Genomic DNA, 14,389 nt, shown 5'->3' with positions numbered 1-14,389 from the left:
AAGAGACTGATGAGACATTTCTGCCTGGGCTGGCTTTGAACCTGGATCCTCAGATCTCATCAGAGTCGCTAGGATTAGAGGCATGGCCCAACAGTGCCCAGCTTGTGAGACTCTTATCTCCAATCACAGAAAAATCCAGAAGCAGTGCTGTGGCTGAAGTAATACAGCATTAACCTTGAGTAAGAAGAAACTCAAGGACAGTGCCCAAGCCCAGAGTTCAAGCCCCAAGACCAGCAAAAAAAAAAAAAAAAAAAAAAAAAAAAAAAAAAAAAAAATGTCGCATGGGCTTTCATGTGTGGGCTAGCTTTGAACTTTTGAACTTCAATCCTCAGCTTTCAGCCTCCTGAATAGCTAGGGTTACAGGTATAAGCCACCTACACCTGGCTTTTGAAAGAATGCATTTAGAATAAGAAGACTAGGTTGGGTGCTGGTGGCTCAGGAGGCTGATCTCTAAGGATCAAGGTGCAAAGCCAGCCTGGGCAGAGAAGTCCATGAGACTCTTATCTCCCATTAACAACCAAAAAACCGAAAGTGGCGCTGTGGCTCAAAGTGGTAGAGCACTAGCCTTGACCTGAAGAGCTCAAGGACAGCACTCAGAACCTGAATTCAAGCTGCAGTACCATCAAAAAAGAATTAAAAGCCAGGCACCAGTGGCTCACACCTGTTATCCTAACTACTCAGGAGGCTGAGATCTGAGGGTTGCAGTTCAAAGCCACCCAGGCAGGAAAGGCTATGAGACTCTTATCTCCAACTAAACACTAGAAAACCAGAAGTGATGCTATGGCTCAAGTGGTAGAGTGCTAGCCTTGAGCTGAAGAGCTCAGGGACAGTGCCCAGGCCCAGAGTTTAAAAAAAAAAAAAAAAAGAAAAAGAAAAAGAACCAGGCTCTGATGGCTCACACCTATAATCCTAGCTACTCAGGAGACTGAGCTCTGAGGATCATGGTTAAAAGTAGCTTGGTCAAGAAAATCTGTGAGACTTTTATCTCCAATTAACCACAAAGGAAAAAAAAAAGCCAGAATTGGCACTGTGGCTCAAGTAGTAGAGCACTAGCTTTGAGCAAAAGAAGCTCAGAGACAGTGCCTAGGCCCTGAGTTCAAGCCCCAGGACCCGCACAAAACAAATAGTTAAAAACACTGGGTCTGGGTGGTTCAAACTGTTATGCTCAAGTCATGAGACGACCACCAAGAAGACCACTGAGAGCCAGATGTTCCGAAATGCAAAAGCAAGGCTTTATTCAGGCGGGCTGCAGCTCGGGCCTCATCCTACACTCCGACACAGTGGAGGTTAGGAGGAAAGCCCCAAGCTGAAATTTCACTGGGCTTATAAAGGCAAAAACCACAAAGTTACAGCAATCAGGTGTTCAAGCAAGATTAGGATACAGGTACAAATCTGATTGGCTCAGGGCTAGAGGCATTCCGGGGCTGTTAGAGTTAAGCATTCCCAGGCGGTTAGAGTTAAGCAGGGAGTTCTGACCTGCTGGGCCCTACTAAGCTTGTTCTGCTAGCTGGGATAATTGGTGGCCTGGGTTACTCATAGTTTAAACAGTCAACAAAATGGCTACTGCGTCAAAAATGGGGTTTACTTCAACTCTACAAAACCTCTTATCCTAACTGTTGAAGAGGCTGAGATCTGAGGATAGAAGTTTGAAACCAGCCCAGGCAGTAGAGTCTGTGATACTCTTATTGGCAATTAACGCCCCCCAAAAAAGTCCAGAAGTGAAGCTGTGGCTCAAGTGGTACAGCTCAAGCTTTGAGAGAAAAAGCCAAGTCAGACTGTAAGGCCCTGAGTTCAAGCCCCAGGGCCAACACAAAGAAAGAGAGAGAGAGAGAGAGAGAGAGAGAGAGAGAGAGAGAGAGAGAGAGAGAGAGAGAGAGAGAAGAGACAGAGAGGAGGGGGGAAGGGAGGGAGGGAGGAAGGAAGGAAGGAAGGAAGGAAGGAAGGAAGGAAGGAAGGAAGGAAGGAAAGAAGGAAGGAAGGAAAGAAGGAAGGAAGGGAAGGAGGAAGGAAGGAAATGAAAATAAACACTTGTCCAGTGCTGATGTCTCAAAGCTTAATCCTGGATACCTCAGAAGGCTGACATCTAGAAGATGATCATATACTCGGGTTTCTCTTCAGATCGTATAAATCTTTCACCTTTTACTAGAAGATGATCATTCTCTATCTCTAAATAACAAGCAAAAGACAGAGTTGGAGGTGTGTTGCAAGTGGTGGAACACAGCCCAATAAGCAGCCTAAGTTCCAACTCTGATACTTAGAAAAATAAAATAAAGTAATAAGTTAAATTAATAAAATAATGTTATCTGCTGTTTCTTTCCTTCCTTTTCTCCCTCTTTCCATCCTCTCCTTCCCTCTTTTCCTTTCCTTCTGCCTCTCTTCTTCCTCCCTCCCTTCCTTCTGTCAGGTTTTTGGTCTCATGGTGTGGTCCAAGCTGGCCTCAATCTCAACATCCCCTCATCTCAGCCTCCCCAATCTTGGAATAAAAAGTATGGCTTGTTTTTAAGGAATGAAATTACTGGCTGGGAATGTGACTTAGTGGTAGAGTGCTGGCCTAGCATGCATAAAGCCCTGGGTTGTATTCCTGAGTACCACATAAACAGAAAAAGTCACAAGTGGTGCTGTGGCTCAAGTGGTAGAGTTCTAGCCTTGAACACAGAGAGAGGCTCAGGGACAGCGCCCAGGCCCTGAGTTCAAGCCTCAGAACTGGCAAAAAAAAAAAAAAAGAAAGAAAGAAAGAAAGAAAAGAAAGAGAAATAAAATTACTTAATTGGGTGCTGGTGGCTCACACAGTTAATCCTAGCTACTCAGGAAGCTGAGATCTGAGTATTACTCTTCAAGGCCAACCCGGACAGGAAAGTCACTGAGACTCTTATCTCCAATTAACCACCAGAAAAAAAAAATCAGAAATGGCACTGTAGCTTGAGTGGTAAAACACCAGCCTTGAGCAAAAAAGCTAAAGGATGGTGCCCGGGCCACCAGTTCAAGCCCCAATATTCACACACACACACACACACACACACACACACACACACACACGAAAGAAATGAAATTACCAATGATCATTGTTTTTTCCTTATACTTTTCAGCATTTTCTAGTTAGTTCTGACTAACTAGATTTTTTTCTTGTTTTTGATTGTGCTGGTCCTGGAGCTTTCACTCAGGGCCTGGTTGCTGTCCCTGAGATTGTTTTGTTTATTTGGGGGGGGTGGGTAGGTGTTGGGGACACTTGAACTCAGGGCTTGGTTGCTGTCCCTAAGCTCTTTTTTTCTTTTAAATTCGGTTTGTTTTTTGTTGGTTGTGAAGCTTGAACTCAGAGCCTGGATGCAGTCCCTGAGCTCTTTTGTTCAAGGCTAGCAGTCTACCACTTTGAGCTGCAATCCACTTCGGGTTTTCTGGAGGTTAATTGGAGCTAAGAGTCTTACAGGGTTGACTTTGACGTGTGATCCTCAGATCTCAGCCTCTGGATTAGCTGGAATGACAAGCGTGAGCTACCTGTGCCCTGCTGGCTTAGCGACTTTAGAGTTTTGTTGCTGTTGTTATGCTCCAAGCAAGTTCTCTACCCAACTTGGGCCATAGCTCCACTTCCATTTTTTTTTTTAATTTTTATTGTTATTATAAAGGTGATGGACAGAGAGGTTACAGTTAGATAAATCAGGTAATGAGCACATTTCTTTTGGACAATGTCATCCCTTCCCCCACTCTCTCCCAGTTTTTCCCTCCCATCCCCATGCACAGCTTGTATATCTTATTTCACCTCCAGCTGATTTGCTGGTTCATTGGACATATTTGTCTACCCAGATTGGCTTCGAATCTCAGTCCTCAGATCCCAGCCTCCTAAGTAGATAGGATTACAGACATGAGCCACTGGTGCCCGGCCCTAACATTTTCATCTTTCTGTGTGTTTTTTTTTTTCAAATATCTTTCCTACTTGTGGACGATTGGTAGACCGATGTGGACACATCTGCCTGCAAAACGATGCCTAGGCTTCTGTCTGTGGCACTTCGAGGCTCACTGTTCACAGTGCTCCATTATCCTCCTTTAAACATGGATTGTTTGTGGAATAAAAAACTAATAACAGGATTTATTTTTCTACCCCCAAACTTCCTTCCTCATGGCCTCATGTGCGTTTGCCCAATGACCTTTCCCAACACTCGCAATAATTGATCCTTAATCAAATATTCAAATGAGTGCTCCAAGGAAAGCGGAAAGCACCGTTATTTGGCAACTTGGACAGTGAATATGTCTTTACTTTGCACCCCTGCATACACCTTGCTCCCCAGTTCCGACCTGGTCCCCCACTCCCCACCCACTAGAGTCTTGTAAATGTCTTCTTGTTTTAAGGGTTCCCTGGGGAAGCCTTGTTCTAAATGAGGTGTAAAAATCTAAGCGGCACCAAAAAAAAAAAAAAGAAAAAGAAAAAAATAGCGTGAGGTTCGAATCAATATTCTCTTCACAGCTCCATCGATTAACAACCATAGTCTTCATTTATTAATTATGAAGGGGATTTCAGAGCTGCGTCTCTTGCTTTTGCTGTGACATGGCGGCCCCCACCCCACCCCCTCCTGCCTCCCTGCCCAGCTGTAGTACCCCCGCTCAGCACCCCCAGGCTCCCTGAGCGGAGCAGGGAGGGGGCGCGCGGCTGCCCGTTCTCCCCTCTCCCCCCTCCGCTGGGTCCTCCAGGATCTCAGACTGGTCTGGCTTTGGAGACTGCCTGGCAGCTAATGATTCCATTGCTTTGCTTCAGGGCTGGTTTTTTTTCCAGCCTCCTTCCCCTTTACCCCCCAAGAATGAAAGTTTCTTTTGGAGCAGGGTACCAGTAGCTCACACCTATAATCCTAGTTATTTGGGTGGCTGAGATATGATTATCACAGTTTGAAGACGGCCTGGACAGGAAGTTCATGAGACCCTTATCTCCAATGAGCCAAAAAGCAAGAAGTAGACCTGTGGGTCAAGTGGTAAAGTGCTAGCCTGAAATACAAAAGCTCAGAAATGGTGTGCGTGTGTGCACACCATGGGATAAAGCTGCCCTAGATAAACATCACAGCCTTAGCAATGGTGATTTCCAGAGGGGCTAGGCTGGCTTATAGAAGTCTGGCTGGAGCCACCATGGAGTGACAGCTCTTCAGAAAGTATCCCCACTCCTCCCCAAGGACTATCCGTCCATTGGTTTAGGCATCTGTACAATGGAGTCTCTTTCTAATGATGTGATCTTTCAGGTCTGCCCTTGTCTGGCCCTAACATGCTATTGATATGGAAGGGGAATGTCTTTGATCTGGGAAGTCACTAGGTCAGGAGACAGGTCAAATTCAAATTGGTCACCAGAGCACAGCATCAGGACAACCCATAGGGCGGACCAATGGATAAGTGAGATAGTAAGATGGTTGGCTGGAAGGAGGGAGAGAGGGATGAGTGTGTGGATGGATGGGTGACTGTGGATGGTGATAAATGGGTGGATGGGTAATGGATAAATGGTAGGTGATGGGTGGATGGATAGAAGTGTGGGTGAGTGGATGAGTAGGTAAATGAACGGGTGGGTGGATGGATGCATGGGTAGATGGATGTGAGGGAGGGTGGGTGGATAGGTAGGTAGATGGAGGGATGTTGGGTAGTTGAATGGGTGGATGGTGGATGAGTGGATGTAGGGATAGATGAATGGATGAATAGATGTGTGGGTGGATGAATGGATGGGTGGTGGGTGAATGGATGGATGGTTCATGGGTGGATAGATGAGTGAGTTGATGGATGGGTGTATAGATAAGTAAATAGGTGTATAGACAGATACCTGGGTGGAGACATGGATCTCCATGTGGATGGGTTGATAAATAGCTTGAAAGGAGGAACGGTAGATTGCTAAGAGGACAGATAAATATGGATGGATGAATGAAAGCTAGAAAGATGAATGATGGATCAATGGTTGGCTGAGTGAATGGATGGGTGGATAAGTGGCTGGAGGTGTGGATTGGTGGTGGGACAGGTGGAGGAGTAGATGGAATGGGTATGTTGATAAATGTATGGCCTATTGATTGTGCAAGTGGGTGGATGGGCGAATGGTGGATGAATGAAGGGTGAATGGGTGCTGTATATATGTGGGTGGATAGATGGATGAGTAGGTGGATGGGTGGATAGATGGGCAGATGGTGGGTGATGAGTCTCACTGAGTGGGTGGAGGACCATATGGCTGACTGGATGTGTGAGTGAGTGGATGGATTGGTTGTGTGAGGGTGAATGAAGAGGTGGGTGGCTGGCTGAATAAGTGAATGGATAGATGGGTGCATGGATTTGTTGTGTGTGGGTAGATGGATGAATGGATAGGTGAATGGGATGGTTGTGTGTGGGTGGATGGATTGGTTGTGTGGGGTGAATGAAGAGGTGGTTGGCTGGCTGGATGAATGAATGAGTGGCTGGATAGATGAATGGGCAGATGGATTGATTGTGTATAGGTGGATGAATGTGACTGGATGGATGGATGAATAGATGGATGGATGGAGTGGTGGGGGAGTGGAAGAAAGGGCAGATGGTTGGAGAGATAAACCGGAAGTTGGAAGATGAGTGGTGGATGAATGGACTGGGGAGGGGAGGAGTGATGAGTGAGTCTTACTGAGTGGGTGAAGGACCACACGGGTTGATGGTTGGGTGGTTAATGTGTGGATGGTGGAGAGGTGGGTAGCTAACTGGGAGGATAGGTTGGCAGATGCATGGTGGATGGATGGACAGATGGACAGGTGGCTGGGTGGGCTGGTAGGCGGTAGATGGCTGGAGGATCGGCTGGCCAGCAGGGGAGGGTGGTTTCTTCCTGTGTATGGAGGCAGAGGTGATGGAAGGAAGGACTGACTGAGCGGGAGCCGGCCCGGGTCACCTGTGTGGCATTCAGTCTTTCTGGAACTCTTTCCTAGCATTTCTTGGGTCTGTACCCATACTGTGGGAGGGAACCCTAGTCCTGGCTCAGGAGCAGGACACGCCAAGAGGGGGGGTGGGGGGGACCCCCAAAGTCTCTCAACTGCAGAGGGAGCCGTTGGCTTGGGCTTGGAGCTGGGGTCGGGCACTGCCCACCCCCTCCTGGGCAGCCGCGGTGCCCGTCCCCGTTTCTCCCCGCAGCCGCCGACCCCGTGGTCCCCTGCCACCCTCCACTTGGCGAGGTCCCTGAAGGGGGGTGTAAGGGGGAGCGCACACGGGGCGCGCGGGGCTCGGAGCCCGCAGCGGGAGCTGTCAGAGCCGCGGCTGCGGGGAGGGGGGCTCCTCCGCCCCGGGTCGATGCGAGTGGGGGCCCAGGCTGCGGTTTACACTGAATCCACAAAAATCACCGGAGCTTGAAAAGTGCTCGATGCGCCATCGATCGCCGGCTGCTGATCGGCGCGGGCCTCGGGCTGGGGAAGGCGGGGTTCGGGAGGGGCCGCAGCCTGCCACCCCCCACCCCCTCGCCCCATTGCCTTCGCCCACCAGGCACCCCATTCCTCTCACTCACCCCAGCCTGCAGCACCATGGCCTGGGACGCATCCTCTAGTGGGCCCTAGCCTGGAGTGTCCCTGGAGGTGGGGGGTGGGGTGGGGGGCGGTGTTCAAAATCGTCCTGCAACTGTGGCATGAAGACAGAAAGCCTGTCTGTTCCTTGAGGGTGCTGTGTGACCTTGAGTTCGTTTCTTGACATCTCTATGCTTCAGCTGTCCCATTGGTAACATACACATGGCAACATGCACCCTGTCAGATTTCTTTCTTCCATTTCAGGGCATTTCTCCTGTCCCTGTGGGCTCTTCCTTTCTCCTCAGCTGACAGAGAGAAGCCCCCAAGATCTGCTGCTCCCCTAACTCTAAACTCTTCTGTATCTCACCCCTGCTAGACCTGAGTCTTATGCTCTGTCCCTGATGTGGTTGGTCTGTCCTGCTTGTAAGTCTGCCTGCGCTGCCCCCCCCCCCCCCACCAGCACAGCCTCAGGAGAGTTCTGTTTTTACCCCACATGCCTGCTGGGCCCCTGCTCATTCCTAAGCCCCTCCTTAGCTCTTCCCCCACCCTCCCACGTGAGTCTCTAGGCTCTTTCTTCAGATTCCCAATGGCCTGGCTTTGCCCCCCACAAGGTGGGATTCGTAGAAGGACCTCAACTTTTGTTTTTGTGCCAGGACTGAGCCTTGGACACAGGAACCGAGTACTGTCTCTTAGCCTTTTCACTCAAGGCTGGAGCTCTACTACTTGAGACACAACTCCACTTCAAGGTTTTTGGTGGTTAATGGAGATAAGAGTCTCATAGACTTTCCTGCCAGGGCTGGCTCAGAACCATGGTCTTTAGATCTTAGCTTCCTGAGTAGCTAGGATTACAGGTGTGAGCTACCACAGTGCCCAGAAGCTTCTTGTGTTTGATTGGAATCCTTAACCTCACCCACAGAGACACAGCAAGGGAAAGAGAGGAAGAAAGGAAAGATCAGTAGCTGGCTCCTCCTTTTACCTGGGACCCCTCCCCTCACTGTTAGGACTCTTCCTATAACACCCCAGTCCCAGCCACCACGCAGGTTCTCATCTGACCCAAGCAGGAGCCACTCTATCCCTACCTGGCTCTCTCCACAAAGGCCATTGAGCTGATGTCATTCCCAGGCGTCTCTCATGCCTCTGTGATTAATAATTGAAGAAAATGTGTTTCTTTGGGGACCCAGATAAATCAGAAATAACCACAGCTGTGAAGCTGGGGACACCCAAAAGGAAGGACGGGATGTAGGCTTCCAAGACTGGGGTACCCCCCCCCCACCCTCAAGCATGGGAAATGATGCTTGCAAACTCTCATGAACACCAACTGCGGATTGGGGCTGGCTTTTATCCCTTGACTCTTTTTGGAGCAAAGGAGGTCCCCACCACACTTCCGTTGTTCAGATGGTGAAACTGACACGCAATTCAGAGAAACTGTGGTTCAAAGGAAGATGTCCAGTATCAGTATTTCATTCTGTGTTTGCCACTAGGCCTCCTTCTTTCTCTGTTCACAGTCCCAGTCGGGTCTGCAGAGACAGACACTCAGGATTCCCATCATGCTGCGTCCCACAACCTGCTCCCAATATACCCCAGGGTGTGGTGCTTCTCGTTGAGGTCACAGCCACCTCCACCACAAAGGAGAAGACACCTCTCCAGGGACTAAGGACTCAGGGTATCCAAGGCCATGTGTGAACCAACCACCATGGCCTCTGCTGGCCTCCCCGACTTCAACTGCAATCTTCAGGCTGAGCCCACGTGAGGAGTGTGGGATGCTTGAGACCCTGTGGGATCCACTCACTGCCTCAGGGTCCACTGGCCAGAAATGGATGAGGTCAAAAGACATTGGAGGCTGGGTGCCAGCGGCTCACGCCTGTCATCCTGTTACTCAGGAGGCTGAGATCTAAGGATGGTGGTTTGAAGCCAGCCTGGGCCGGAAAGTTTGTGAGACTCTTGTCTCCAAGAAACCAGCAAAAGCCAGAAGTTGAGGTGTGGTTCAAGTAGTAGAGCACTAGTCTTGAGCAAAAAAAGTTGAGGGATAATGCCCAGGCCCAGGATCAGGAGAGGAGAAGGGGTGGGGGAGAGAAAGAGAGAGAATGAGAGAAAGGGGGAGAGAATAAAAATGGAATTATGTCCACCCAAGTACCTGAGAATGTGGATCATCTAGAAATTTAGTTTTTGCAGCTGTGATCAAGGTAACATTATCATGGCCAGATGTGGTGAGGAACACAGGTAATCTCAGCTACTTGAGGTGCAGAGGTGGGAGGATTGTGATCTGGAGCTGGCTTGGGCAAAAGCATAAGACCCTATGTGAAAAACAAACTAAAAGCAGAGGGATAGTGTTTGCAGGACTTGGGGCTTGAACTCAGGGCCTGGGGACTGTCCCTGAGATTTTGTGCTTAAGGGTAGTGTACTACTTTTGAGCCACAGCTCAATTTCTGGATTTTTAGTAGTCAATTGGAGATCAGAGTCTCACAGACTTTCCTGCTGGGGCTGGCTTTGAACCACGATCCTCAGGTCTCAGTCATCTGAGTACCCAGGATTACAGGCATGAGTCACTGGCACCCAGCTCCATTATACATAGTTTTCAGAATGCATCAGAGTGCCCTCAATCCAATGTCTAATGATCGAATCCAAAAAGCAGCACAGACACACAGAGGAGAAATAGTGCTGGAGGACATGTGAAGATGGAACTGATGACCAGGGCCATGAACCCACAAGCCCAGAATCACAACCACCAGAAAACAGATGAGGTAGAAAGGGTTTTTCCTTGGAGCTTTAGGGGAAAGCATAACAACTTTACTTCATTTCAAATTCCTGGTTCCCCGAGCTGTGGAAGAATAGCTCTCTATAGTTATGAGCGGATCAAGTTTATGATATGACAGCAATGAAATGAACAGTCTGGGAGGCAGTCATACAGGAAAATGCAGGAGGATGGTGGGTGCTTCCTATCAAAGTCATGCTACCCCAAGGTTCTTCATTCCACGGGGATTCATGCCCCTATTTTTTGGAGTCTGTGCCCGTACTGGGGTTTGAACTCCATGCCTGGGAAAAGTCCCTTAGCCTTTCCACTCAGTGCTGACACTCTACTACTTGAGCCACAGGTACATTCTCCCTTTTTGACAGTTAATTGGAGAGAAGAATTTCACTGACATCCCTGCCTAATGTGGCTTCAAACCACGATCTTCAGGTCTCAGCCTCCTGAGTAGCTAGAACTACAACATAAAGCACCAGCTCCTGGATCTGCCTCTACTTTTTTTTTTTTAAGATGAAGGGTCATGATGTCTCAGAAAGACACTGTTCACAGCTCAAGGCCTTAAAGCCATCTGGGCAGGCTGGGAAGGCCACCATAGAGGTGAGTGGTAAGAGGCTGGAGAGGCTCAGCGGGGATCCAATCTCCATCTCATGAGCTGCCACTGCCCCCATCTATCTGTACTGAGCAGGCTTAGCCTCAAGGAACTGATCTTTTTTTTTTTTTTATACTCCTGGGGTGGGGGTAATCTCCTTTCTTTAAATGTGAGCAACTGAGAGGAGAAAAAGAGGGGATGGAGGGAGGGGAGAGGCAGGAAAAAGTATGAGGAAGAGGAAGGTGGAAAAGAAGTAGAGAAGAGTTGTGCCTATTCTGGGTGCATTGGCCTCATTTTTGGTCCCTCATCTGTGAAGTGGGAATATAGGCCCCAGTTCCACGTTTTGAAGAAACCATGAATGAACATATGTGACTCATTTAGCAAGGACCCACCTCATGGCAATGGTCAATGAATATAATGGAGAAGATAAATCAAAGGCAGAAAAAAGAGAGGAAAGGAGGAGGAAGAAGGGGAAGGAGAGGAGGAGCTGAAGAGGAGGAAGAACAAGAGGAGGAGTAACTGGGCACCAGTTGCTAATACTTGTAGTCCTAGCTATTTAGGAAGCTGCAATCTGAGGATCATGGTTATGAAGCCAGCCCAGACAAATCTGTCAGAATCTTATCTCCAATTGACCAGCAAAAAGCTAAACATGGAGCTGACACTAAAATGCGAGAGCATCAGCCTTGAATGAAAAAGCTAAGAGACAGCACCAAACCCTTAAGGAATAGCACCCAGACCTGGAGTTCAAGCGCCAGTACCAAAACTAAAACATAAAAAAAAACATCAAAAAGGAAGTAGAGGTGTGGTTCAAGTGGTAGAATTCTGGCCTTGAGAAAGAAAGAGGGGGGGGGGGAAACAAGCTCAGAAAAGCAGGGTGTCAGTGGCTCATGCTTGTAATCCTAGCTACTTGGAAGCTGAGATCTGAGGATCAGGATTCTAAAGGCAGCCTGGGCAAGAGTGCATGAGACACTTATCTCCAATCAGAGACTAAAAAGTCATCTGAGAAGCTGTGGCTTAACTGGTGGAGTGCTAGCTGAGAACAACAACAACAACAAAAATGCTCAGGGACAGCACCCAAGCCCCGAGTTTAAGCCCCAGGACCATTGGCGCTTGAACATGGCGCACACACACACCGAGGAAGAGGAAGGAAGGGACTGGATCAACCCGGACTTCCCACCGAGGAAAGAAAGGAGAAAGGTTGCCCTGCTGGGCCCGCACGCTTTCTGTCCCCTCCCAGCACTCAAAGTCCCAATCCGAGAAAGAACTGTCACTGTGCCAAGGAGACACAAAGAGCTGATGGAATCTTTCCTAGGGTCCTTACTACAGCCCCCCAGGGATGGCGAGGGGAGCAGCACCTGATAGAGAAGCCCCTCGAGTCTCAGCACAGCCTGCTTCTGGAGCTCGCAAGTGATTGGGGGCAGAATTCAAATCCTCACCACCGAGCCCCTGCGCCCAGCTCCGGGGTAGGCTGACACTACACTGACTCCTTTTCTGGGGTATGGGCAATTTTTCACCCAGCAGACAGCCGTTGCTGTTGTTGTCATTATTATTATGGAAAGAGGGTAGCGGGGGAGGGGGGGCTGGAGCCCCTCTTCGAGCTTATTAAGCGCCTCAGGCCGTGGCGATCGATGGCCACTGGGCGCCGGCTGCAGCATCCTTTCCCGACCAGCAGCAGCGCGGCGCATGCGCGCTGGAGTCAGATTGATCGGCTGCGCTCCGGTATCCTCGGCCTCCCGGCCCCGCCCCTCCTCCCGCCGCGTTGCCTGGCAACCGCAGCTCGGCGCGCTTCCATTGGTCGGCGGCGGGCCGGCTCTCCTGGCCGCGCGTGGTCAGTTGGTCAGCGCCGGGCGCGGCGTGGTGGCCGGGGGGGCCTGGCTCCGGGGCGCGGGTCGATGCCGCCTCCCATCTGACCTTTCCGGGTGCGGGGAGGGGGCTGCGGGTGTGTGTGCGGCGGGGGGCGGGGGGTGTGGGGGGAAGCAGCCAAGAAGACGCAGAGAGCTGGACCATCTTAAAAAAAAAAAAAAAAAGTTTATTGACCGCTTTCTTATCTGGTGAACGCACGGCTTCCTGCAGAGGGGGCGATTGACCGGCTTAGGCGGGACAGGGAGGGGGCTGGAGGGCCCCCTGGGGACCCCTCGGCCAACTCACCTGGCTGGCTTCCCGGGTTGGGGGGGGTGGGGCCTGCGTGGGAAAGCAGCACCCAGAAGGGCTCAGAAGATGACCGGGGTCACAGGGGGCCGACAGGGCCCGCTGAGTTCTCTGCTCCACCCACCTGGCTGATAACTTCACATCTCGCTCCCCACCCCCCTCCCCACCCCCAGCCTTCCTGGGACCCGCAAAACTCACTGCCTGTAGCAAACAGCAATACTAGATGTGGGTGCTGGGTGGCTTATGCCTGTCATCCTGTCATCCTAGCTACTCGGGAGATGGAGATCTGAGGACCACACTTGGAAGCCAGTTCTGGAGGGAAAGTCTATAAGACTCTTACCTCCAGTGAACCACCAAAAAGCTAGAAGTGAATCTGCGGCTCAAGGGGTATAGCATGTTAGTGCCCAGGTCCTGACTTCAAGCCCCAGGACTGGTACATTGAGATGAAAGGTCTGAAGGGTGGCCCAGCCCCATTTCACAGAGATCTGTTAATTAGACACCACAACACAAGCCTACAGACTTCCAAAAAGGTTACTGGCCATTTATTGGCTAATGGTAGTGCCCTAAATCTTCCAGTTTAGGAAAAAAAGAAAAGAAAATCCCAAACCTTCCAGCAGTGCATTGGATTTATTAAAATTAACTGCCAGATGTCTTTTTTTTTTTTTTTTTGCCAGTTCTGGGCCTTGGACTCAGGGCCTGAGCACTGTCCCTGGCTTCTTTTTGCTCAAGGCTAGCACTCTGCCACTTGAGCCACTTCTGCCTTTTTCTGTTTATGTGGTGCTGAGGAATTGAACCCAGGGCTTCATGTATACGAGGCAAGCACTCTTGTCATATTCCCAGCCCCGGATGTCTTTTTTGTGTGTGAGGCTTGAACTCGGGGCCTGTCCCTGAACTCTTTTGCTTAAGGTTAGCCACAGCTCCCTTTACAACCTGCTGTCTTAAGAAGGCTGACAGTGAGACTAAAGATTCTGTTGGTGAAGTGCTAAGATTCCCTATGTGCCCCCAATATTTCTTCCTTCTCCGAGAGTATAAAATACAAGAGAATTATTTGGGCTGGGAATGTGGTTTAGTGGTAGAATGGGTTTGATTCCTCAGCACCACATAAACAGAAAAAGCCAGAAGTGGTGCTGTGACTCAAGTGGTAGAGTGCTAGCCTGGGGTAAAAAGAAGCTCAGGAACAGTGCCCAGGCCCTGAGTTCAAGCCTCAGGACTGGCAAAAAAAAATTTAATAAACAAAATGGAATTATTTGCTCCATATGCAGGATTGCTTTAATTTAAACTATGCACCCCTATTCCTCCAATTCTGTTTTTTTTTTTTTTTTTTTTGCCAGTCCTGGGGCTTGGACTCAGGGCCTGAGCACTGTCCCTGGCTTCTGTTTTGCTCAAGGCTAGCACTCTGCCACTTGAGCCACAGCACCACTTCTGGCCATTTTCTGTATATGTGGTGCT

The sequence above is a fragment of the Perognathus longimembris genome, chromosome 3, assembly GCF_023159225.1.
Source record: "Perognathus longimembris pacificus isolate PPM17 chromosome 3, ASM2315922v1, whole genome shotgun sequence".
Taxonomy (NCBI): domain Eukaryota; kingdom Metazoa; phylum Chordata; class Mammalia; order Rodentia; family Heteromyidae; genus Perognathus; species Perognathus longimembris.
This window is presented reverse-complemented; position numbering follows the sequence as displayed.